Source organism: Armigeres subalbatus, chromosome 1 (genome assembly GCF_024139115.2).
Source record: "Armigeres subalbatus isolate Guangzhou_Male chromosome 1, GZ_Asu_2, whole genome shotgun sequence".
In the NCBI taxonomy this organism is placed as follows: domain Eukaryota; kingdom Metazoa; phylum Arthropoda; class Insecta; order Diptera; family Culicidae; genus Armigeres; species Armigeres subalbatus.
In genome coordinates this window covers 185,710,929-185,737,494 of record NC_085139.1, presented here as the reverse complement: position 1 = coordinate 185,737,494, position 26,566 = coordinate 185,710,929, and the positions used below count along the sequence as shown (strand labels likewise).

General features: G+C 39.9%; 3 non-coding genes across 3 annotated transcripts; 1 reads left to right on the top strand and 2 right to left on the bottom strand.

Annotated features, from left to right (window-relative positions):
- Positions 1 to 16,220: 16,220 nt before the first annotated feature.
- Trnap-cgg (transfer RNA proline (anticodon CGG)) lies at positions 16,221 to 16,292 on the bottom strand. Its single transcript has one exon. It is a non-coding gene; the product is annotated as a tRNA-Pro (tRNA).
- A 902-nt stretch (positions 16,293 to 17,194) lies between these two features.
- Trnai-aau (transfer RNA isoleucine (anticodon AAU)) lies at positions 17,195 to 17,268 on the top strand. Its single transcript has one exon. It is a non-coding gene; the product is annotated as a tRNA-Ile (tRNA).
- Positions 17,269 to 18,536: 1,268 nt separating this feature from the next.
- Trnai-aau (transfer RNA isoleucine (anticodon AAU)) lies at positions 18,537 to 18,610 on the bottom strand. The gene has a single exon. It is a non-coding gene; the product is annotated as a tRNA-Ile (tRNA).
- Positions 18,611 to 26,566: the final 7,956 nt, after the last annotated feature.

Here is a 26,566-nt window from a genome sequence, read left to right as displayed (position 1 = left end):
GATAATCTACGATGAATTACATCCCCGTAACTTCGATGTCGTAGCGCTGCAGGATATCTGCTGGACAGGACAGAGTGTGGAAAAGCGGGCATCGAGCGGCTACCTTCTACCAAAGCTGTGGCACCACCAACGAGCTGGGAACCGGCTTCACAGTGCTGGAAAAGATGCGCCAACGCGTGATTGGGTGGCAACCAATCAACGCACGGATGTGCAAGCTGAGGATAAAAGGCCGTTTCTTCAACTATAGCATCAGCAACGTGCACTGCCCACACGAAGGGAGATCCGACGACGAGAAAGAAGCGTTCTATGCGCAGCTGGAGCAGACATACGATGGATGCCCACTGCGGGACGTCAAAATCGTCATCGGTGACATGAACGCTCAGGTAGGAAGGGAGGAAATGTATAGACCGGTCATCGGACCGGATAGTCTGCATACCGTATCGAACAACAACGGCCAACGATGCATAAACTTTGCAGCCTCCCGCGGAATGGTAGTCCGAAGCACTTTTTTCCCCCGCAAGAATATCCACAAGGCCACATGGAAATCACCTAATCAAGTAACGGAAAACCAAATCGACCACGTTCTAATCGACGGTAAATTATTCTCCGACATCACGAACGTACGCACTTTCCGCAGTGCGCATATTGAATCCGACCACTACCTCGTCGCAGTATGTCTGCGCTCAAAACTCTCGACGGTGATCAACACGCGTCGGAGTCGTCCGCCGCGGCTTAACATTGGGCGGTTACAAGACGGTAGACTAGCCCAAGACTACGCGCAGCAGCTGGAAGTGGCACTCCCAACGGAAGAGCAGCTAGGCGCAGCATCTCTTGAAGATGGCTGGAGAGATATTCGATCCGCCATTGGAAACATCGCAACCGCTGCACTAGACACGGTGGCTCCGAATCAGAGAAACGACTGGTATGACGGCGAATGTGAGCAGTTAGTTGAGGAGAAGAATGCAGCATGGGCGAGATTGCTGCAACACCGCACGAGGGCGAACGAGGCACGATACAAACGGGCGCGGAACAGACAAAACTCGATTTTCCGGAGGAAAAAGCACCAGCAGAAAGATCGAGACCGTGAAGAGACGGAGGAACTGTACCGCGCTAATAACGCACGAAAGTTCTATGAGAAGTTGAACCGTTCACGTAAGGGCCACGTGCCACAGCCCGATATGTGTAAGGACATAAACGGGAACCTTCTTACGAACAAGCGTGAGGTGATCCAAAGGTGGCGGCAGCACTACGAAGAGCACCTGAATGGCGATATGGCAGACAACGGTGGCGGTATGGTAATGAACCTAGGAGCACGCGCGCAGGACATGCGACTTCCGGCTCCGAATCTCCAGGAAATCCAGGAGGAGATCGGCCGGCTGAAAAACAACAAAGCCCCTGGAGTTGACCAACTACCAGGAGAGCTGTTTAAACACGGTGGTGAGGCACTGGCTAGAGCGCTGCACTGGGTGATTACCAAGGTTTGGGAGGATGAGGTTCTGCCGCAGGAGTGGATGGAAGGTGTCGTGTGTCCCATCTACAAAAGGGCGATAAGCTGGATTGTAGCAACTACCGCGCAATCACATTGCTGAACGCCGCCTACAAGGTACTCTCCCAAATTTTATGCCGTCGACTAACACCAATTGCAAGAGAGTTCGTGGGGCAGTACCAGGCGGGATTTATGGGTGAACGCTCTACCACAGACCAGGTGTTCGCCATACGTCAAGTATTGCAGAAATGCCGCGAATACAACGTGCCCACACATCATCTATTCATCGACTTCAAAGCCGCATATGATACAATCGATCGGGACCAGCTATGGCAGCTAATGCACGAAAACGGATTTCCGGATAAACTGATACGGTTGATCAAGGCGACGATGGATCGGGTGATGTGCGTAGTTCGAGTTTCAGGGGCATTCTCGAGTCCCTTCGAAACCCGTAGAGGGTTACGGCAAGGTGATGGTCTTTCGTGTCTGCTATTCAACATCGCCTTGGAGGGAGTAATACGAAGGGCAGGGATTGACACGAGTGGTACGATTTTCACGAAGTCCGTCCAGTTATTTGGTTTCGCCGACGACATTGATATCATGGCACGAAACTTTGAGAGGATGGAGGAAGCCTACATCAGACTGAAAAGCGAAGCTAAACGGATTGGACTAGTCATCAACACGTCGAAGACGAAGTACATGATAGGAAGAGGCTCAAGAGAGGTCAATATGAGCCACCCACCACGAGTTTGTATCGGTGGTGACGAAATCGAGGTGGTTGAAGAATTCGTGTACTTGGGCTCACTGGTGACCGCCGATAACGATACCAACAGAGAAATTCGGAGACGCATAGTGGCTGGAAATCGTACGTACTTTGGACTACGCAAGACGCTCCGATCGAATAGAGTTCGCCGCCGTACCAAACTGACTATCTACAAAACGCTTATAAGACCGGTAGTTCTCTACGGACACGAGACCTGGACGATGCTCGTGGAGGACCAACGCGCACTGGGAGTTTTCGAAAGGAAAGTGTTGCGTACCATCTATGGTGGGGTGCATATGGCGGACGGTACGTGGAGGAGGCGAATGAACCACGAGTTGCATCAGCTGTTGGGAGAACCATCCATCGTTCACACCGCGAAAATCGGAAGACTGCGGTGGGCCGGGCACATAGCCAGAATGTCGGACAGTAATCCGGTGAAAATGGTTCTCGACAACGATCCGACGGGAGCAAGAAGGCGAGGTGCACAGCGGGCAAGGTGGATCGATCAGGTGGAGGACGACTTGCGGACCCTCCGCAGACTGCGTGGTTGGCGAAGTGCAGCCATGGACCGAGCTGAATGGAGAAGTCTTTTATGTGCAGCACAGGCCACTCCGGCCTTAGTCTGATGATAAATAAATGTTTAGGTTCTTCCAAGTCTAATGAAAGGTTGAATTGGTCTAGCCTCAAATCCTAATAATTCTTATAGTCTGCCGTCGTGCGAAAATTAAATATTGTTGATATTAAACAAGGCAAGTATTTTAGTTCTCGAATAGAGTAATAGTGACAGATAGAATGTCTGCTATAGCAACAAAATTGGCCATTATCTCCACTAACTCCACTTTTCTTTCTAACTATTCACTCCACTAAGTGGTCATAACCATGATGTTTCCAAGAGGATCTCTCTTTGTGATTGATACAGTTATGATACCAAAAATGGTTGATCGATACATGAACATATCTTTGTAATTTTAGAATCCAATTATTATATTAAATCTCTGAAAATTGGCCACACTGCAAATGCCATGGCCATCCCTAAGTACCTGTTTTGGGACCAATAAAAAAAAAGACTGTGATATCGCCATCGCCATTACTCATTTTTAATTCAATTTTTAATTTTTAAGGTTTGTTTTTTATATCAAAAATTTAAAGTTTGTATATTTTTTTTAATTGGAAACTCGATTTTTTGGTTATTATACATTTTACAATTTTCAAATATCTAAATATCACTATTTTTCTGTTTTTTATCATTAAAACATTAAATTATTTGAATTTTTAATACAAACTTTTTATTAAATTAAATTTTTATCTAAGTCAATCACGGAGTAGCAACTACGAAAATGCACGGTCATCATGCTCATGCAAAATTGAATTTTTATCTAAAAATCTAAATATCGATAAATTTTGAAAAATAACAATTTTTTCCTGAAGTTTTCCGTCTCAACTGCGACACAATGGCAAATTCTGACACAATGTCAAATTCTGTTCTTTGTTCTCACAGCCAAATCCTGCTCGGGAATCGAGAGGTGATGGCATTTTTTCAAAAAATTGCGTTGAAATGCAGGCAAGGTGTCATAACTCGAAAAAATACACACACACACATACTTCTGTAGTGTACGATAAAGACAAAATAATTATTTCGGGTTCGTTAACAGACGGTTAACAGACGCTTTAAAAAAAGTAATAACAAAGTCAAGTAACAGATTCCAAGGTTTTATCCATATACTATAGGATCTGAACTGATTTTAACGAATCCCTACAAAGTGATTGAAATTATTACGATCTTTTAAAGTATCTTGATGATTCGAAAAAAATCACGATTGTAAGTTTTCTTAGTTTTTTCGAACATATCAATTCAATTCCTGATAAATACAATAACACAACACAATTCCTGATAAACACACGAATATTTATAAGAAACATATCATTTGGCAAATTATCCAGAATGACTCGTCGACGCTTCACGAATATTTTTTGTCAGATTTTTTTCTACAAAATGTCAGTATAATCTATATCCTATATCACTAACGCATATTCTGTGAACTGTTGTGATTTAATTAAAGATATACTGCCCTCAATCGCTTTTTTGTCCTATATGGATAGGAATGGAGCAAATATGGGATTTGGAGTGATCATATAGCCTTCCGGTATACTTAGTATACGAGAAAGGCAAAAGCTTTAAAGATGGCTTGAATTTTATGCACAACATTAGACAAATTACATACAATTTTCCGCCAAATAATAAAATTCCATACAAACCATTTGTGTCAATTACTGAAATCACCCCTAAACAGTAATTCACCCACACGCTCATGTTCCATCGAATAAAACTGACTGCCTCGTAGGGGGGATGATATCTTCTTCACAGCATCCAACTGGAAAATGCTCATACTCTTGATGATAGCCGGCACCGCATAAGAGAGCTAGTCTGCAGCTCATACAAGACGAAAGGAGTCACAACTCGCCATAAATCAATGATAAGAATTTAGTAAAATCCTTGGTGCATTATGTGGCCCATTGAAGCGAGATGAAGATAGGCAATCATTAACTCGGTTGATGAAGTGGCTCGGTGGTATGCAGAGTGCTTGCACTTCCAATGACCACGCAGTCACAGTTAGTTCCTAGTTGGAGAAACTGGATGGGTTTCCTTGTTGTAGGATGATGGAAATGCTCTTCTTCCCATCCATAAGCAGCCGCCAGGAAGCAAGATTAGAGATTTTGCAACAAGCAGGAAACTATTAGACTAAATTGGGTTGTAAATTGGAATCGATGGCACCTTCCTAATCCGTTTCCGAGAAGTAAGATTCCATGCGATGCGATGATTCGGAGGAAGACAGTGCCTAACCCAATGTGTGAAGAACTCTCCATGGGTGGTGGTTGATTCGATCTAAATTATAGGTCGAATCACATACCAAGGGTTAATTTGATGTCGATTGATAACGGAAGTCGTTAATTTTAAGACTTTTGACTCTTTTCGAATGTGGCTTTTCGCTTGATGCTAGTTCGCCACCAACAATTATGTTCAGTAAAACAGCAGAAGATATTCAAACTATAAAATGCAACTGATCTATTGACTTTTGTTGCAACAGCTTCAAAATCCATATAAGTCGCACGAGACAGTAATTAATCCATTGGACTAGCCATTTACTGACCTACTGCACCGCCATAATGCCTTTCCATGTTGGCAAAACTATGCATAATTGCAAAGAAAGAAACTCGAACAACATATCCAAGCACCAGAAGTTGTCCAATTAAGTTCAGTCATGTTGTCATTTTTTCTACCCCTCAACTTTTGCTATACTTTCAATCGTCGGCGCTCATCTGCGGACAGATCTGCAACTGCGACTGATGGTGTCCTGCGAATTGCACTGAAAGAAATGCTCGATCACGTTCATCATGGCAGGCCAGTTCAAGCACGGTCGAACGATTTCCCAGTGCTGCGCCATCAGTTATGGAATGTTTGCCTTGCAATGCGCGTGAAGACACCCGAATGGCATTACAGCAATACCGACACCGGCAGGACAGTACATGCCGAAACTGATGGATGCTGGCAAGAACTGATCTTTATTCCACCAACAGAACTGCGTCGTTTGTGGCAAGCATCTTGTTCAGTTAAATTTCATGAGATCTGCTACCTCTTCGAACGCCACAGTCGTCGTCACCGTCGCCATGGTGGCCGTAAGGTGGACGACGACGATGCGATGGTTCAATTGCGCGTGTTAGGAATCTGTCAGGTTGTGTAATTATTGTGTGTGCTTCTGACGCCACCGCCGCCGCCGCCACAGTGTCTTGTAAAAGTTAAGTGCAATGTGGCGAATGCGAAACTGTTCCACCTTGAGGGCTGCAAACGAGTTCGATCGGGTTGCTTTTACGTTTCACACACAAAACTGTTTGTAACTATCTGTACGTTAACAGTGGCGAATTATTGGACGTTTGCTGCCTTTGTAGCAGTTTGTAAACCACCACCCAACGCCTGCCGGCAGGTACGATTGTTGTTAATAATGGTAATCGATTGGTTGGCGCTTATCTGGAGCTGACAATTAGCCAACAGGGTGTTAGTTGCTGTTGATTGCTTTGACGGGAGGTGTAAGTTTTTGCCTTACTTCAACAATTGAAGGATGGATAATTAGAATACAGAGCAGTCAATCCACAACACTTTCAATCTAATGCATTACGTTAGACGACAGATTATAGCAGATTCGAATTAGAATAGCTGATATTCAAAGAAACATAAAAAGTTCCAGTGGATAACCACTTCCTTACAAACACCGAGAAGTTTTAATTATTCGTAAGTATTTTTGTGGCCGCCATTTCTATAAAGTTGATAAACGGCGATGGTACTCGGTGCAATACTAGAAGCAGTGGTGCGAATTCTCAATATCAGTGACTGAAATTTGTTGGATATTGATACCATTTCCTCTTCACACTCACTTCCTAGCAGTGAAAACTGAAAATGATTAGCAGCAACAATCAAAGATAAAGTAAACAAAAGACCTCTCTTCTCATTGCACACGCAGCCCGCACTGACAGTTCACTCGCTGCTGTGTGAATGCGACGGCCCTATATAAATGCATGGGTGAATATTATCACTTGAAAGACAGTGACAGGAAATTTGTGCCGACTGATCATCAGCTTCAGCCCGCTGTTGGCAAACCCGAGTTTGCTACGCTACTCCTGCTTTCTTTGTCGTTCTGACTGAAAGGCACCGTCATTCATAGGCAAAGAGGAGCAAAGAAAAATACAAAACAAAAGAAGTGTATCAAAAATATACCATGGAGATGCTCAACTAAATATGGATCTTTGTGGACAACCAATTTATAGTCAACTCAATATACAACCCCTAAACAGCATAACAGCTCCGTAAAGATGGGAAGCTGGAGCATTTTAGCTACGAACATAAACTTTACTTAAGCAAAAATCTTGACTTTATACTCCGATATTCATGGTCAAAACTCGAATGTCCGAATTATTGTCATCGCTTAAAATCACATTTCAATATCTAAAATTCATCTAAGCACATTTTTGCAATCACATGATTTTACCAAATAGTGTGTGATGCTCTCGAATAATAAACAAGGTGGGCTCGCTTGTCTGTGTATATTCAACAGTAAAGCACATCTGAAGTTTGGACAAATCAAGCATCCGAAAGATATTCAATTTGCAAAAAAGAGCTAACCGCGGTGGAGGTTGGTAATCGGATTCTGATGACTTTTCCGCAAACGTGACCTTTGAGTGGTCTTGTTGTGTAGGAGTTATCACACCTATCTAGAAAGTAGGAGGTTGAGGGGTCAAGTCCTTCAAAAGCACTTGGATCCTTTTTCGCAAATTTCATATCAATTTGTCCATTTCGAAACATGTGCTGTGCATATGCACAGCCAAGATATTTAGCAAATAAAAATTCAAAAGATTGTTTTTCCCGTTCAACATTCGTTGAAATACATTTTGAGTTTTTTTGCATTCTTGTAAGTTTATAAAAAGTGTATTTTTTCATACAATCAAATATTTTTGGCCTTTCTCTTACACCAATGTGTAATGTAGCGGCGATTTTGTGAATGAAGGCCCGGAGACCCATAGTGTTATATACCAATCGACTCAACTCGACGAGTTAAGATGATGTATGTCTGTATGTGTGTATGTATGGGCGCAAAATAAAACTCACTCATGTTTTAGGAACTTATCCTGAACAGATTTGCTTGCTACAAGTTGCATTCGACGGGGAATCACTTCGCATTGTTTCTTATTGAAAATTGGCCATATTGTCCAATATGGGATCAAAAGTTATAGCCAAAATACGTTTTTCATACAAAAAACACGCTAAGCAGATATCACTCATATTTATTAAATCTACTACAATCAGGTTTTTTTTAAAATAATTTCCAAAACATCTCTGTGGTTTATAAACTGTGAGGACGCAATATCCTAGCTCATTTGGAAAAAAAACACTCTGGCAAGTGATACAGATAAACACTGAAAAATACCACAATAACGCAGTTACTAAATATTCTTCAAATAAATTTTCCAGTGATGAACTCTATTATTTAAGAAAAGTCACTTTAATAAAGTCTTAAAAATAAAAAATATAAAAATAAAAAAAAAAAATAAATATAAATAAATTATTTTTTACGTTTAGTTTGCTTAGTACGACCGATTTCTCGCCGTCGATGTTTTCTTTTCATCAATGCAGACAGTTGTTGTAGTTTGGCGAATCACGGTTGTAACTTTTGGTCCAGTTTGGTTATTAATCACAAACAAAATCGATTAAAAGAAATTGATCAATACAGTTGCGCCCTTGTGATACTAAGGGCCAATTTCTTCACCTCCGCTTAGTGCTTAAGCCAGGTTCAAACGTATGGGTAAGCACCGCTTAAGAGTTAAGCGATGGTGAAGAAAACGGCCCTAAGCGCGGGAATATAACTTTAACCACTTTCAGACAGGCATTGAAATATAGATTTTTAACAACATCCAGACGTTTAAGAATCTTGTTCGATCAAACATAATTTAAAAACCCTGAACCCGTTACCCTGCACGGAAAGAAAAAAAAGTACCCACTGTTGAGTTTTTGCCTTTCTTGTATACTAAGTATACGTAGAGGCTATATAATCACTTCAAAACCAAACTTTTGATAGAAGGCTCAGAGACCCATACCAATCGACTCAGCTCGACGAATTGAGGTGATGTCTGTTTGTATGTATGTATGTATGTGTGTGTATGTGTACAAAATTTTGAAGACACACTTAGTATTGGCCGAATTACTCGCAACAAGTTCCATTCGACTGAGAATCCTGTCCCATTGTTTGCTATTTAAAATTGGTCAGATTGGACTATGTGAACGGAAATTATGGCCAAAATACTATTTTCTATGCACATAACACGCTCAAAAGCACTCACTCATATTTTTTAGTATTTATTTGCACGAGAAAGGCACCAACACTTTTTAAACTTACTTTTGAGTTCTTTTTTCTCTTCTCTTTCATCCACTCTTTCTTCTGTTGTCAAAAACAAAGGAGCAAAACAATGCATCGACGCCAGTTTGATACGGGAATTGAGTGAATTAAATCTCCAGTTGAGTAAATAGAACTTACGCAAGGTACTTTTTTTAACATGGGAGTAAAGGCAAACGACTTCGACCCCATTTACTTAAATACGTACGCTTCCCGTACGGAATTGCGAAGTTGGGTGGATTAAACTCGCTTTTGGGTAGTTTAGTTCAAGACAAAATTTTCAAAACGACTTATCTGCTTTTGTGAACAAAGATTCGAACGTTTTGACGAATCTGATAGCACTCCCACGCAAACCAACAACGTTTTCAATAGGTAGGTGAATGTTTCGGCTACCTGTTGAGGGTGTTTATTTGCGTGGGAGTGCCATCAGATTGGACAAATCGACGTCTTTGTTTACAAAATCACAAACGTCCTTTTGAATAAGTACCGGGGACTCAATGTGATCGACCAATACGACGGGTATCTCCCTTATACCGACCTTCTCCAGATGAAACGCTTCAATTTTACCTTTATCCTTCTTTTTCCTACCTGGATACCTGGTTGGCTACAGCGTCGATACACCTATGCCTGGCGTATTGTAGAGCTCCATAATCGTCGGTCTTGGGCGATGATCCTCCAGTTTCCCCGAACGTTCAGGGTCCCCAGCTCCGATACCACCGCGTGCAGCCAGCGTGTTCGTATCCATAGCATATCTTGATATTTAAATGATATTTCGGTGCAAATTTTTGATATTGTTGCCTGTTCTTTTATCTCTTATATCAATCAAGTCCATATCATGTTTTGTTATTCTGTTCATGGCTTCTGCCCGGGTAGAGTTAATGGTCAAGCCTATTCTCGCCGTCTCCCTCTTCAGTTGGACAAAAGCCTCCACTACTGCTCTGCGATTGATTCCAATAAGGTCGATGTTGTCCGTAAAGCCTAGGAGCATATGCGACCGTGTGATGATAGTGCCGTTCCTCTGCACGCCAGGTTTTCTAATAGCGCCTTCGAGTGCAATGTTGAACAGTAAATTCGAAAGTGCATCACCCTGCTCCAATCCGTCTAAGGTCACAAACGAGGTTGACGATTCGTCTGCAATCCGAATACTTGATTTCCAGCCATCCAGCGTTGCACGTATCAGTCTGATCAGTTTCGCCGGAAAACCATGTTCGGACATTATCTGTCACAGCTCACTGTCACTGAATCGTACGCTGCTTCGAAATCAATGAACAGTTGGTGAGTCTGCAAGTTGTACTCCCGGAATTTATCAATGGTCATTCGCAGGCTAAACATCTGATCCGTCGTTGATCGGCCTTCACAAAAACCTGCCTGGTATTCACCGACGAAGCACTCCTCAAGCGGTCTCAGCCTGTTAAACAGGATACGCGACAGGATTTTGTATGCCGAGTTCAGAAGGATGATCCCTCTGTAATTGACACACTCTAGTATGTGCCCTTTCTTATAGATTAGGAATATGAGACCATCCAACCAGCCGGCAGGCGTTTTTATCCTCCCATATTTTCTGGATAATGTGGTGGATTTATTGATGCAGCTGCTCAATTCCGTGTTTGAGAAGCTCAACCGGGATCTCGTCCTTCCCAGCAGCTTTACTGTTTTTCAGCTCGTTTAGAGACTTCTTAACCTCATCCAGCGTTGGCGGTTCAACAGCTTGACCGTTGCCTAGTATGTCCATCCTGCTCCTCAATACATCTTCATTTTCACCGTTCAACAAATCTTCGAAGTGCTCCTTCCACCTGGCTGCCACCATAGTTTTGTTTGTCAGCAAATTCCCCTCTCGGTCATTGCACATGGCGGGCACTGGCGCAATCTTATGCCGTGCGCCATTGACAGTTGCATAAAACCTCCGTTTATCGTTTCTATCCATGTTCTCCTGGGCTTCAGCTATCACACTCTCTTCGTGTTGCCTTTCATTCAATTCGCTTGTGGATATCCTTTGCATGAAATCAAATGATGACATATTCAGATAACAGTAATTTTAAACTAAAACTAAAACTGATGTCCAAATGGTTTAATGGTTTTCTTTTCGAAATGGAGTCTCTCGTGTAATACCCATTTACCATCCACATCATAACTGACACGAGCCTTTCACTAATTTTGATTACATAAACTTAATAAATTAATATACTTGTTCGCGCCCAAAGCGAACGTGATAGAATGTTTGTCCTAAGTTACCAATCCTCCTTAGTTAATCACCCCAAAATCGCACATCCCATCCTACTAACCCCGAGTCGACCGCGGGTGTTTTGGTCCCCTTTCTACTAACAAACATGGTTTGAAAATGAACACGCACTCCTCATCCAAACGGCAATTGATAGCTTGCATGCTTGGCTCGCGAAGTCCCGTTAGCGGAAGGTCCCGTTATGAAGCTGACACCACCAGCGAGGACAAAGAAGAAGAAGAAGCCTAAGACGAGAGCATCGACAGCAATGACGACTTGGCAACATGACGCACGCTGATTAGCCGACCAATCAGGAAGCAGATTCCATTCAGTAACATCTTTAAAAGAAATGTGCATTCGCTCAAGAGCATTTAGTTCCTTGTAAACCATTCCGCGAAATACATCGTTGTGTTTGTTTAATCGCTTTATTTTTCTTGGACAAGCCGAACCAAACAGCCTTTCTCAAGGCTTCAAGAGTTAAGGGATAATTTTCGTTAGTCGCTATCGTACGGATTTGGAGGCTCTTCAGCCGAAGGGCATTGAATACAGTCCACATTCCAACCGAGCCAACTGGGTGGCTCATTCCAGGCATCCTTCAGAGGGAAGGTGCCGCTGTCGAGGTTAAGATACCGACGATAGAAGTGAAAAGTGAGCAACGAAAAGGTTTCTTGATCCTTTCTCTGCTTCCATCTTCTTTTATTCCTTTCTTAATTTTCTTTCATCTTCCTTTTGTCTTATATCTCACTACTCAGTTCTCAACATTTTGCTTCTCACCACTTGCTTCTGTTTTTCTCAGTACTTCCTCCTGCTTCTCACTTCCAATTACCCGTGGCGGACAGAACGATCGGGTGCTTGTTTGCGACGGATAGTGCGGCGTTACGTAGGCGACCACCGACGCGAAGAGTACCCGATCCGGCTTGAAAATACCTTGAAAATAACATTTGAAATGCCATTCTTATTGTTATCCTTGTCTACCGTAGGAGTGGGGGGGCTTACAATCCTGGAAGAAGCAGGGAAGGCTCACGCTCACCTTCGATTATGGGACTACATTACCAATTATGTAGCTCGAACGCTGGGGCAGTGGTATAGGAGATGGTTTGAGGAACCTGTAAATTTCGCAAGTTGTTCGGAAAGGACTCCCTCCAAAATTGTGCCGAGTATGGCCAGTTCGCAGCCGAGAAAAAAACTGCCTCTTTAGTTCCCCTGCTTCAGTGCCCCATAGTTGCGAGGCAGTAGAGGTCATCCAACTGTGTCTTTATGCAGGGTTGTTACGGAGATCCTGAAATATTTTCCGCGCCAAATCCGCGCCGACTAAAATCAAATCCGCGCCATTTCCGCGCGACATGAAACTTATTCCGCGCCAAATCCGCGACCCTAAACTAAATTCTTAGCAAATACACGTGAAATATCAATTTCAGTAATCACAATTTACTGAACGTCTTCTCTTCGAGTTCGTTTTTATAAAATTACTTTTATAATTGATTTTAAACTTCAACTTCACACATGTTTGTACCAAATTTGAAATAAGACCAAGAAAATTGCTGTTAATACAACAACCTTTCTAGATGGTCTTAGCTTAGTGAACAAGAACTAAACAGCCAATATTTACCGATATAATATAATTACCACTGATTAGATGAGATTATGGTTTTGGCATGTTTTGTTCCGTTATTGTCAGTGGAATTTTCCTTGATCGAACTTTATCAGTTGCATTGATATACAGCATTGATATACAAGGAATGTTTAGGCCAGATTTGAACGATTATAGAAAATCTTGGCAAATAATAAAAAAATCTTCAGAAATCGCAATTTCTTCAGAATTAAAAAAAAACTTTGTTGTAATTATTGATCACAAGGCGTAGAGATTAAGAAATTAGACCATACAATTCGATTTTTTTAAACAAAACTTCTGTATAACAATATGACATAGTTGCTCAAGCTCTTTTGATTTGCAAGTCAGAATCCTGAGTTTGAAGGATTTATACTTCGGAAATTTTCAGAGGAATATTTCAGCAGAAATATCTTCGTAAATTTTATGGAATAATTTGCGTAGACTCCCGCAAAAATAGTTCGGAATTTGTGCCGAAAGTCATCCTTCGATTTTTGTGGCAAGTTTCTCTAGAAGCTCATGCAGGAAATTCCAGAAATTGACATTTTTAGCGCCAATTCATCCGAATTTTTCCGGCAGGAACTCCTGTGTTGATTTCTAATAGAATTGATATCAAAATTGTTCATCCCAGTAATTCAGAAATTATCCTGTATATGTTTGCAGAAATCCAACTGCTTGTCGCCGTAATTTTCCCTAGAACGTCTGTGGAAATTCTTCCGGATATTTATGTAAAATTTCCCCTGAGAATTTATGCGGAAATTCATTCGAAAATTTTGTCATAAATTCAAGTAAATTATACTAGAGAGACTACATGTGGATATCCCTTAATTTTTTCCTGCAAAAATCGTTTTGGAAATTCTTGCAGAAATTGATTCGTTTAGTTCAAGGTGCCATATTTAAGGATTTTTTTTACAGAAACTCTTGTGATCATCATATAACAGGAATTTTGGAGAAAATCGCAACATAAATTCTCACAGTATTTTTCCTGGAAATCTCTGCAAAAACTCTTGCGGAAAAACGGTAGATTTCCTCCTTCAATTCCTGTAGAAATCGTTTTGGAAATCTCTGCAGACATTCTGCGATGAATTCTTGTGGATAAACGTCCGGGAACATTCCTATGGATTTTTTGACAGTAATTCCTGTGGTCAGCGCTCCAAAAATTCCAATGGAATTTCCTCCAAAATATTTCTTTATAATTTTTCTGATTTTAAATTCTGCAGAAATCCTCTTTAGGCTGTCGAAATTTATTTATTGAATTCCTCATAGAATATTTCTGAAAATTCCTCGAGAGGTTTCGATTTTTTTATTATTCCTGCAAAAATACCAAAGGAGTTATCCAAAAATGGCGCAAAAAATTGCTCCTGAAATGACTGCAATTTTTATTCAGAAATACTTTTTAAAAATTGCATTTTAATAATTCAACGAATTTCTGCGGAAAACAAATATAAAATGTTTAATACAATTTGAGAATTCCTGACAAAAACACTTTCGAAAAATGATATGATATATCATGCTATGTGATTCATCGTAAAACATCAACCAGAAACTATGTGATATCTCGGAACTACGACGAAATAAGACGCGTCATGTTTCAGAATAGCTTAAAAATGGCAACAAGCAGCGCCCCTTTCCTAATAACATTTGTTTAATGAATACTCAAAACTGTAATCATGGCATTCAATAAGGGCTTGTAAATATCCGAAAAATAATGTGAGTAAATGACTTCAAACGTTACTTTTATAGAACATGCTAACGGTAATAAAGCCCATCTATTTAGACCACTAATTTTTAAATAAACGTCCTTAGATCTAGCAATTTATTTGTTGAAGCCCTAAAATCATTAAGTAAATTCGCGCCAAATCCGCGAAAATCGCGAAATCCGCGTAGTCGTAACAACCCTGTTTATGTCCATTACGAAGCGCCAGAGTGGTAATGTCAAGAACTCCGCACTGCCATGGGATCTAAGCATATGGCGTGTTCCGGTACTTGTTAGCTGTTGCGCGGATATGATACTGGCTGAGTCTGGGAGGATTAATAGTGGCTTTCTCGGTGGGTACGTGGCTGCGATGAAAGCCGTGAAAGTTTCTGAGAAAAACAGCTGCAGAGGCTATGAAGACTTTCTGAACGCGCATGGATGGGACCGTAGTTCCAATTCTACGTACGGCTTGAAACCGACCCATCCGTAAACCTGCGTTCATGGTTTCTGTATTCGCCATACAAAAGTTTGCCACCGATTTTCTTGGTGCCTCTATATTGCCAATTCTGTAAAGCATTGCGCCGTGGAGCTTTTTATGGTGGTTGAAGAGGAGTGTCAGCTCCTCGCTCCATGCAAGCGGACCCGAGTCACTTGGGGGAGACTGAATTATAAATTTAAATGTTTTTGGCCTTATCCAATATGTTATTCTAATTACCGTGTATAATGCAAAAAAACTCTTTGAAGTCATTCTAGCCTTCTCGATCATGGTGATGGATTTTTGATCTACCAAAAAAGTAAATAATTGGAGCAATTGCAGAAATTCGTTTCAATTTGGGGAATTTTATAATACGTCTTTCTAACGTTAGATCTTACTCTCTTCAAATATCGCTTACATCAATCGTCATATATTAGATCTGTACACAATTTTCAAATTTATTGTAATTCGAAGTGCCGTTCCTCTAAATAACAGATAATCCAATATGCGTCAAAGGAGATTTGTTATTTTTTTGACTTTACAACCAAAGGATAAAAAGTATGAGTTCTTGATAAAAACCAATATAAGCACATAATAAGCTCTTCCAGAAAGAAGTTCGTGACTCATTTAGTTTAATTCCATCTGAACATTTCTCGGGCGTGCGTGGGAGAAAATTTAGCGAGTTTTTAATTATACTAACTTTTTAAATACCAAAACCAATAGCAATAATATGTAATATTGCTGCTTGCAAGAAAAAACCTTAGGTATATTCCTTCATACATAAAACTCGACGCGAGACTGGTCGTGATAATCACGTGTAAGTGATATAGTTATTACGTTACCACAATCTCTAAAAAATGAGTTATTCCTTCGTTTTTTAATACATTGTTGAAGGAAAAATAACAAAACAAACAAAAAGCAACATAAAAGCGAAAAAAATGTAATCACTGTTATTTTCATATTAATATTTTTGGAAAACTGAATTAATTGTACACTCATTATATCCTTAATGCGGATAAAAAAAAGATCACAACCGGGCTCGTCCGGGAATTGAACCCGGGACCTCTCGCACCCGAAGCGAGAATCATACCCCTAGACCAACGAGCCACTTGTAAGATTGATGGACAAATACACAACAAAAATTCTTTACCTTTACTCAACCATCCTCTCCCCATACACAATCTTCCTCATCTTCAGTTGCGTTGTATACCCGCTTTACTGTGTTCGTTTTCCCAACTATTAAAAATACCACGCTACGCTACCACTACCACCAGGCAGCCAAACAACCGAACCGAACCGACGACGAGTCTGCTTTTGAAGCACATAACTACAGCTGTTGATGGACATGTGCGCTACTACACATGCGCACTGAAGCTGCCCACCACGTGCTGCTGCCGAGCGTGCGAAAGATAGGATAGGAAGCTGAAAACGTACCGCATTCATCGGAAGGAGGAAAAGGGTTACAAACAGTTAGCACACGGCAAAACGACGACAACCAGTTCCACCCCGAAGAGGAAGAAGCCAAACTACGGAGGTGTGGCATTTGGGCTTATTATAGTTAGGTGCATCAGTCTGCAGTTGCAGTGCAGGAGACTACAAACAACTGCCTAGCCTATATTCGATGTGCACCCGATGCATCACCCGGCCCGACGGCCGACGATGCTTCGGCAAAATAAGAGGGAAGTGATTCGAACCAGAGTAAAGAATATGTTTCTTTTTTTCTTGTTCCTAGTTCTGTCGAGTAACTTACGATTCAGTTGAAAGTATGTAGTTACAACTACATCGCATGTGCAGTATAATATGTTTGTAGGCATTTAAAACAACCCAATTAGTGTCACTTATAGGTTGAAAAGTAAACTAGACATATGCTATAGTATAAAATATTTCAATCAATAAGTTTATTTAAGATAAACAAAATAATGTTCAATAAATCTGATTCAAATAAATCAATGCACGATAAGTCATGATAGTTCGAATCTGTTATGATTTAAGAATCAACATGCACATATGGCTCCATAGCTCAGTTGGTTAGAGCGTCGTGCTAATAACGCGAAGGTCGTGAGTTCGATCCTCTCTGGAGCCAAATTTTATTTTATTTATTTACAGAATCGTTTATTTGTTAGTGAAATGAAATGATGATAAAATCCTTTTGATAAATAAAAGAGATGAGCTATAGAGTTAATTAAAATTCAATTATGTTATTCTATATCTATGGACAAAATGAGCTTATAAAAACCTTAGTAATTTGCTAACAATAAAAATAGATAATTTTTCATTTTAATGGGTATAGCATTACCTAACCTTGACCATCACGAGATTTTCGTTTCCCCAAAATATACCAATTCAAATACAAACAGCATATGAGCTAAATAAGTTTAAAAAGATCTACAAGATCTACAAAACGATGCTTAATAAAGGTAATCATTGACGTTCACAAGACGAATTTAATATTCATATTTGGTACCAGTGTTTTTCTTTTATCCACCATTTTTAAAATCAAATATATGTTTTACTAGTTTCACTATAATTGAATTGAATTTAAAAAGTGAGAGGCCATTCGACACATCCGTTTCCCTACCACGGCTATATCCAGCTTTAAAGATTGAAATAAGTATGTGCTTGGTCGCACTGCATATTTCAAAATAGCAACCAATCCCGAACAACATTGACATTCACTTTGCACATAAACATTAGGGTGTGGCCTTAAATTCGTACCAGTAGGTAAATTGTATTCGTCATGTAATAATGGAAAATGATTCTGAAATCAGACGAAAGGATATCGCCCTATATCAGTTTTGTGCTGTTTATATTTCATAAAGTACGTGTTATGTGTAATTCTCCTTTGCCTACAAATCAATTTTGTTACTTTCAAGGAACACCTTTCGATCGATTTATCGTATTTTATACAACACCTTTGTTTTCGTTTTATACATTAATACCATACGCCTATCTATCTATCTACAACCATAAATATATATTACTGGATCTGGAAGTAGTACACCAGTTGCCATGGCGCAGCCTGCCGCAAATGCGCAGCACCGCAGGATCCGCCTTATCTGGCGCACTGAATCTTTGGCAAACTGCATCGGATCAAGCTGAACAACGACCGTAAATCGTGTTGCAGTTTGCCACAATGACATTGAACAAGGTTTCTGAAGCAAATGAACGATCGTGTTATGGATTTGTTTGATTTATGAGTTTCTTTGGAGTTATTCCAATGCTGTCCAATCGAATATTTGAATTCATGTTCCAAGTGTACTGTTGATCATTTTGACCCAAAAAGGCAACAAAATATTAAATGGATAAATATTGATATTTGTAGAAGATATAGCACATAACAAAAAAGACTATTGGCTCCAGAGAGGATCGAACTCACGACCTTCGCGTTATTAGCACGACGCTCTAACCAACTGAGCTATGGAGCCCGCTTGTGAAAGGCGGTCAAAATTAGCGATCGTATGATATTTCTCCTGATTGATGCTTTGTGACAGATACCAGGCAAGCATTTGAAATACTACCTCCTATGTGGATAATCATGTTCTGTTCCGACCGCACTCTTCGTTTTGGCAATTCGAATCCTTTACTCTAGAAATAGAATAGACACCTACCTACTGCAACGCCTTTGAATAAATGTGTAGATTGTAGAAATGATCTGTTAGACAGATGTATTCATGTCTGCTTCTGAAATATGATTCCATAAACAAATTTATGGAACAATTTCAAAAGAAATGAGATATCAGTAGCAAAAGTGGTATTCGGCCGACATTTGAAAATAATCTTTATTTTAAATCTATCTTAAATCTTAAATCTATTTTAAATATATATTTTAAAAAAATTGAAGAAGATCTATTTTAGAATGTTTTGATTGGAATCAGGTAGAAATTCCTCTTCCCACAACAGAAGCTCAAAAATCAATTTAAGAGGCGATGTTATTTTGGCTAAACTTCACTATAGCCCTTCCTGCCCACTCGAGAATTTACGACGCAGCTTGGTGAATCAGAATATTATAGTAAGATTGACGTTTTAATGATAAACTGTTCATAATCCACTACCAGTCCCACCTCATTTTTTAACAGCAGCAATTCTGAGAAAAAAAATCTAAATTTTAAAACTCATCGAAGGTTCAAATCAAGATAATCAATTTGAATTGTTTGAATAATAGCAAATCTTTTTGGGTTCTTTCGTAGTTGTTGAGAACAATGAAAACAAATAACAATCGATTGAAAGTGAAAAAATTGTGGCCCCATTTTTAAGAAAATCAATGAGCCGATTGCGATTTTGCTTGAAAACCTAAAAGCCATGTTTTCCGTTAATATTGCAGACGAGCTTGCACGTTCGTGGGTACTCGATGATTGAAATTTTAGAATGATTTTACCAGCGCTTATAACGGTGCGGCAAATGTAACACAAATTGAGACTGGTGTCATTTTTAATAGGAGAATCTTTGAGATAATTGTATGACTGTGTGCGATAAGTACATATAAAATCTTTTGACATGCAGACTAAGGATAAGTTTATTCACATTTATAAACTTCCATCGAATAAAACTATTTTTATGTCTGGATATTTTGTTTTGGATTGGAAAACTGAAATCTAGTAATATTAAATAATTTGTGAATGTAAAAACGCTAAATTGTCCATTACTAGCACAAAATAAGGTTCATAATGGGCATAAGGAACATGTAAATGAGTTTGTTCGCATGAGGACACGATGAATTAGACTTGGAATGATTTTACCATTACATGAGTTACATTTTTTTTACAATTTGTAACTCATGTAATGGTTTAAACATTCCAAATATAATTTATTTTGTTTATAATTAAAACGACAATTTTGAAGCAAGCTCAACAGCAGTATGAGGAATAATCTTAAACCACCTTACTTAAACCTTTGTATATGAAAATGACACTTCAATCAATTTCTAGATATCAAAAATTTCAATTCAAAAACAAAAAAATAAAAAACAAGAAATTTCGTCAAACAACAAAAAAAGCCCCACAGTTGGTTTGAAAAACTTTAACAAGTTGAAAGAAAAACTTAGAAATTTAGAAAAAAAAATCTTGGGGTTGTATACAAGACACGACCGCTCGACGTAAACTACGTAAAACCAAATACAGTAAACTGAACAAATCATTCCGCTATATATAGAAGAGGAGGAACCATCTCACCGACACTATTACCCAGTTTTAGCAGCCCCTCCTACTATGTGACGGAGTCGGAACTCGGAACTGCACTGTCTAGCAGCTGGACCACCCCATTCATACACCCCATACCATAATTGATAAAACCCTAAAAATAGGCAATTACCATGGATTGGAACACGCTGTATAGGGGATGCATGATGCATGAAAGAACTAAAATTTTTAATAGTTTGGCGTTGATAATCAAAAATTTAAATACTACTGGCAAATTGGTGGAGAGTTTGCGAATCGATTGATATATAAATCATTAAAATCCATTGAAAGATAAAGGACCTATTAATGTTACAAATCTTACATGATTTCGTGACGGTCCCCAATTTGGAAATTCTCATTTGTCACCCTGTATCCGAGTCTTCCCCTTAGACGTAGTTTACGTCAAAAGCTGTAACAGTGACATAGAACTCCTCCTACAAGGTACTGTAGAGAAGCTAATAATAACACACGTGTTGAAAAGTTAAAAAGTTTTAATAGGATGCATATTTCACGCCAGAAGTTAAGACCGATTTTTAGGCCAACAAATTCTAAGTGTTTATTTTATCTAGATCCATAATTTCACTACAAGGCGACACGTACATAAACTTCACAAAAAAACTTTCAGGTGACTGACCAGAAAAAAGTGACCTCCTACTAGGCTTAATGTACGCACGTAAACGAACTCGACGCTGCGTATCATGGACTCAGGGGGTGACCATAATAAGCATTCTAGGTATATTATGATTATTATTAAGGGGTACATTACTAGCCATGGTAAAAGACGACAGGAAAATAATTCGAATCTATGGTAATCTGAAAATTGGTATTGCACTCATTTCAAGGTTAAAAGACTATTATTCTTCCATTTACTTCTAAGACGCTCTAAAATAAATAATCACTCATTTCAAGTTTATTGTTCCTGAAGGACCTCTTGGGCAAGTTTCCGAAGTAATCTTTGGAGAAATTTCAGAAGGAATTACTCTGGAATCGTTCGGAGAAAATTCTCAAGAATTTCTGGAGGAATTTTTGAATGATTGGATTTCCAGCGGATTTTCTGGTAGAATTTACGGAGAAAATCCTGAAGGAATTTATGGGGAAATCCCCATAAGAATTTCTGGAGAAACTTAAGGACAAGCCTCCCGAAATCCAAAGCTAAATTCACTCACGTTTTCAAGGGCACACCACTTAATACGAAAGCAACGTACAAGTACCATTTTTATTATTTCACACTGATGACAGGATGACAAATCCTGTGGCTGAGTTTTTGAGAGCAATTCCGCAGAATTGTTTAGGATATTTCAGGGGGATTTCTTGAAGAAATTTTCGGAAGAATTGCCGGTGGAATTCTGGGAGGAAATCACGATGGAATTCATAGAGGAATTTCTGTAGAAATTACTGAGTCCAGCAATTCCACTGGGCAATGCGAAATATAAAGAGGAAATGTTGGAGGATGTCCCGCAGAATTCCTGGTGGAATTTACACTGCTCCCTTGTTATGAAACGCTTAGCGACGTTCGCAACATTCAATAACTAATATGACGCCAATAATCATTCAAATACAGATATTAAACTTGAATACCAACGTTAAGATCTAAGCTTTCAATCCGTTATGTTATATCCAATCAAGAATAGATTTGATTATAATAAAATTACTGAAATTTTAATCGATGGCAATTAACCATATTGTAGTACACTTCGTTTCTAGAATTGCGGCGAATGTAAATAGCACCGTGGGTTTTTTTTGGGAATTGCTGAGAGTATATTTGGAGGAATCCAAAGAGAAATTTTAGAAAATTTCTCAGTAATCTGGGGAATTTCTGAAGAAACTCCTGGAAGAATTTCCGGCAATATACCTTAGACAATTTTCGGAGCAACTCTTGGGGAAAGAAGTTCCGAGGTTTTCTGAAGAATTTCCTGGGTGAATTTTGAAGAATTTCTTGAGGTATTGTCCAGAAAAAACTATTGTGGTGAAATTTTGAGAGGAATTTCTGGATGTTTGGAGGTATTTATTGAAGAATTCCTTGAGAAATTCCCGGTAGAGGTTTTAGAGAAATTTCTGGGAAAATTTTCAGAGGAATCTCTGATGGAATTTTGGTAGGAAAACTTTCTCTGAAAAAAAAAATCTTGGTAGAACTTCCAGAGGAACTTCTGGAAGTATTTCCAGAGGCATTCATGAATGAGTTTCCGAAAGAATTCCTGGTGAAATTTTAAGAGTAGCTTCCGGTTGATTTCCTGAAGGAATTTCTGGGGAAATTTCCGGAAATATTTTTAGGAGAATTTTCGGAAGATTTACTGGGGAATTATTGGGAGTGCCTCCGGTTGGCTTCGTGAGGTAAATTCCGGGGTATTCTTGGAGTAATTTCTGGTAGAATTTTTTAAGGGATTTCCGAATCACAAAGTTGTTCTTAACTTTTGTCAAAAAATCACCTCAGTTTTTAAATATTATTAAACAATTAAATGAAATATATTCACTATTCAGCAAATTTTCAATATGGTTTTATACGCGTTTTTCTCGAAATATTAAACTTCAATCAAACGGTGCACAGGTTGAAGAATTGATCAATCAACGCCTCTGAAAATGTCATTTCGATCTGTCAAAATAATTTAAGGTTGAGCCACAGGTTAATTTCAGGAAACATTTCCGGAGTAGTTCCAATGGGAATTTCCGGGAGTATTTGGGGGGAAACCCAGATGACTTAATGGAGACTTTCCGGACTTTCCTTATATCGCACTTTCTATAGATTTTTTGAGGAAATTTACAAAAAAATCTTTGATGCATTTCCGGAGGAATTCCTAATGTTATTTTCGGTGGAATTTTCGAAGGTTTTGTAGAGGAATTTTTCAAAGGTGTTATTGTAGATTTTTTTTCGCTGTATAATTCCTGTCAGTTTTTGTTCCTTAAGGATTTTTTTTAAATGAATTCCTGCAGATCATTCTACAGAAATTTTAATTGAAAAATTAGTTAAAAGCTCCAAAAATCTAAAAACTAAACAATCAGCTCGGTCCATGGCTGTACTTCGCCAGCCACGCAGTCTGCGGAGGGTCCGCAAATCGTCCTCCACCTGATCGATCCACCTTGCCCGCTGTGCACCTCGCCTTCTTGTTCCCGTCGGATCGTTGTCGAGAACCATTTTCACCTGATTACTGTCCGACATTCAGGGTACGTGACCGGCCGACCGCAGTCTTCCGATTTACGCGATGTGAACGATGGATGGTTCTCCCAACAGCTGATGCAACTCGTGGTTCATTCGCCTCCTCCACGTACCGTCCGCCATCTGCACCCACCATAGATGGTACGCAAGACTTCCTTTCCAAAAACTCCCAGTGCGCGTTGGTCCTCCACGAGCATCGTCCAGGTCTCGTGTCCGTAGAGAACTACCGGTCTAATAAGCGTTTTGTAGATAGTCAGTTTGGTACGACGGCGAACTCTATTCGATCGCAGCGTCCTACGGAGTCCAAAGTAAGTACGATTCCCAGCCATTATGCGCCTCCGAATTTCTCTGCTGGTATCGTTATCGGCGATCACCAGTGAGCCCAAGTACACGAATTCTTCAACCACCTCGATTTCGTCACCACCGATAGAAACTCGTGGTGGGTGGCTTACATTGACCTCTCTTGAGCCTCTTCCTATCATGTAATTCGTCTTCGACGTGTTGATGACTAGTCCAATCCGTTTAGCTTCGCTTTTCAGTCTGATGTAGGCTTCCTCCATCCTTTCAAAGTTACGTGCCATAAAATCCATGACGTCGGCGAAACCAAACAACTGTACGGACTTCGTGAAAACCGTACCGCTCGTGTCGATCCCTGACCGTCAAAGCGATATCGAATAGCAAACACGAAAAACCATCACCTTGCCGTGACCCTCTGCGCGTTTTGAAGGGACTCGAGAATGCCCCTGAAACTCGAACTACGCACATCACCCGATCCATCGTCGCCTTGATCAACCGTATCAGTTTATCCGGAAATCCGTTTTCGTGCATTAGCTGCCATAGTTGGTCTCGATCGATTGTATCATATGCGGCTTTGAAGTCGATAAATAGATGATGTGTGGGCACGTTGTATTCGCGGCATTTCTGCAATACCTGACGTATGGCGAACACCTAGTCTGTGGTAGAGCGTTCACCCATAAATCCCGCCTGGTACTGCCCCACGAACTCTCTTGCCATTTTGGTGTTAGTCGGCGGCATAAAATTTGGGAGAGTACCTTGTAGGCGGCGTTCTGCAATGTGATTGCGCGGTAGTTGCTACAATCCAGCTTATCGCCCTTTTTGTAGATGGGGATGGGACTCACGACACCTTCCATCCACTCCTGCGGCAGAATCTCATCCTACCAAACCTTGGTAATCACCCAGTGCATCGCTCTAGCTAGTGCCTCACCAACGTGTTAAGGCTTTGTTGTTTTTCAGCAGGCCGATCTCTTCCTGGATTTCCTGGAGATTCGGAGCCAGAAGTTGCATGTCCGGCGCGCGTGCTCCTAGGTTCATTACCATACCGCCACCGTTGTCTGCCATATCGCCATTCGGGTGCTCTTCGTAGTGCTGCAGCCACCTTTGGATCACCTCACGCTCGTTTGTAAGAAGGTTCCCGTTTATGTCCTTACACATATCGGGCTGTGGCACGTGGCCCTTACGTGAACGGTTCAACTTCTCATAGAGCTTTCGTGCGTTATTAGCGCGGTACAGTTCCTCCGTCTCTTCACGGTCTCGATCTTCCTGCTGGCGCTTTTTCCTCCGGAAAATCGAGTTTTGTCTGTTCCGCGCCCGTCTGTATCGTGCCTCGTTCGCCCTCGTACGGCGTTGCAGCAATCTCGCCCATGCTGCATTCTTCTCCTCAACTAACTGCTCACATTCGCCGTCATACCAGTCGTTCCTCTGATCCGGAGCCACCGTGCCTAGACGTGATGGGTCGACCCCACATTATGAAAGAGCGAAGACGAAATAGCTTCTATTTACGACGAAGAAAATTTCAACTGGTCTCTGTATCAAGAAACTGCTTCACCACTTCTTAATGGTCGACCGTATGTTCCGCAATCATCTGTTGAAAACATGTAAGCTTTTGATTACAGTACACCCAGGTTTTTTTACACGGTTTGGTTTTAGTCGTTTAAGACCTTCAACGTCAATGAAACAACGAGTTAACCCCACGAAAAAATTCACAAAAAATCAAAGAAAATTCAGGTGGTATTTTAAAAGTTGAGGCATTCCACGGGGGCATGTCAGTCGATCCTGAGCGACCATTTCGAAAATATTTGAAACTCTGCACAGTTTTTCAATTTCATCTAAATCGTCATTTTTCGATATCAAATCTTCATATTGAGTCACGACTAACTTTTCAAAAGGGTGTATGTGAAAATGGTTCAAAAATATTTAAAAAGCTGCACAGCAAAAACGGAATGTTCGATTGTTATGATTTTTTCAGCAAAGTTAGACAACTAAATGGTGATTCTTAAGAAAATGTGCACAGTACAAAAAAAATTTTTTTGCCTTTAAAAATATCATTTTTGTCACAAAACCTCAAATATCTCAAAACCCTATCTTTTTTCGAACGTAAGTTAGGGAAAACGGTCCATTATATTAGCTATCTACCATAAAAATTTGGTGATGGTAAACTAATAAACAAAAAAGTTATGACATTTCAAACATTTCACAATTTTCACATTTAGTAAAAAAAATTTTTTTTCTGTGTAAGTTATTTCGAGAATTGCAGTTTGATGCAGATTTTATTGTTAAGGGACGTGATTTAAACAAGTTGTTTTCATGATATTTTGATTTAATTATTCATAGCATCTATAAGAAACTTAGACACGATCCAGTGTTGTGATCAAAAGTATTGATAGTGTCATAATTTTCATTGCACGTGACTGGCGAAAAATTCTTTTAATAGTGTTGAAACCTGTTGATAATAACGTTGATAGAAACATATCAGAAATGTTATTTTTAAGACAAAAGCTGCAAAATCAAAGATTTATATACACGTGTACGTCTATAGTTTACCTACAAAAAATATACCTCTTAGAGAATAGACTTTATGATCGGGAGGAAACGGGTATCTTCAACAACAACAAATGCATGATAGGTACATACCATGACAATGCTCACGAAAAAGCAAAAAAATTACTACTACTAAGGTTGTTAAAGATCTTATAGTATTTTTTTCTTCAGTCTAACAAATGACACCAAACTAGTCAGTAAAAACTTAAAAGTGATTT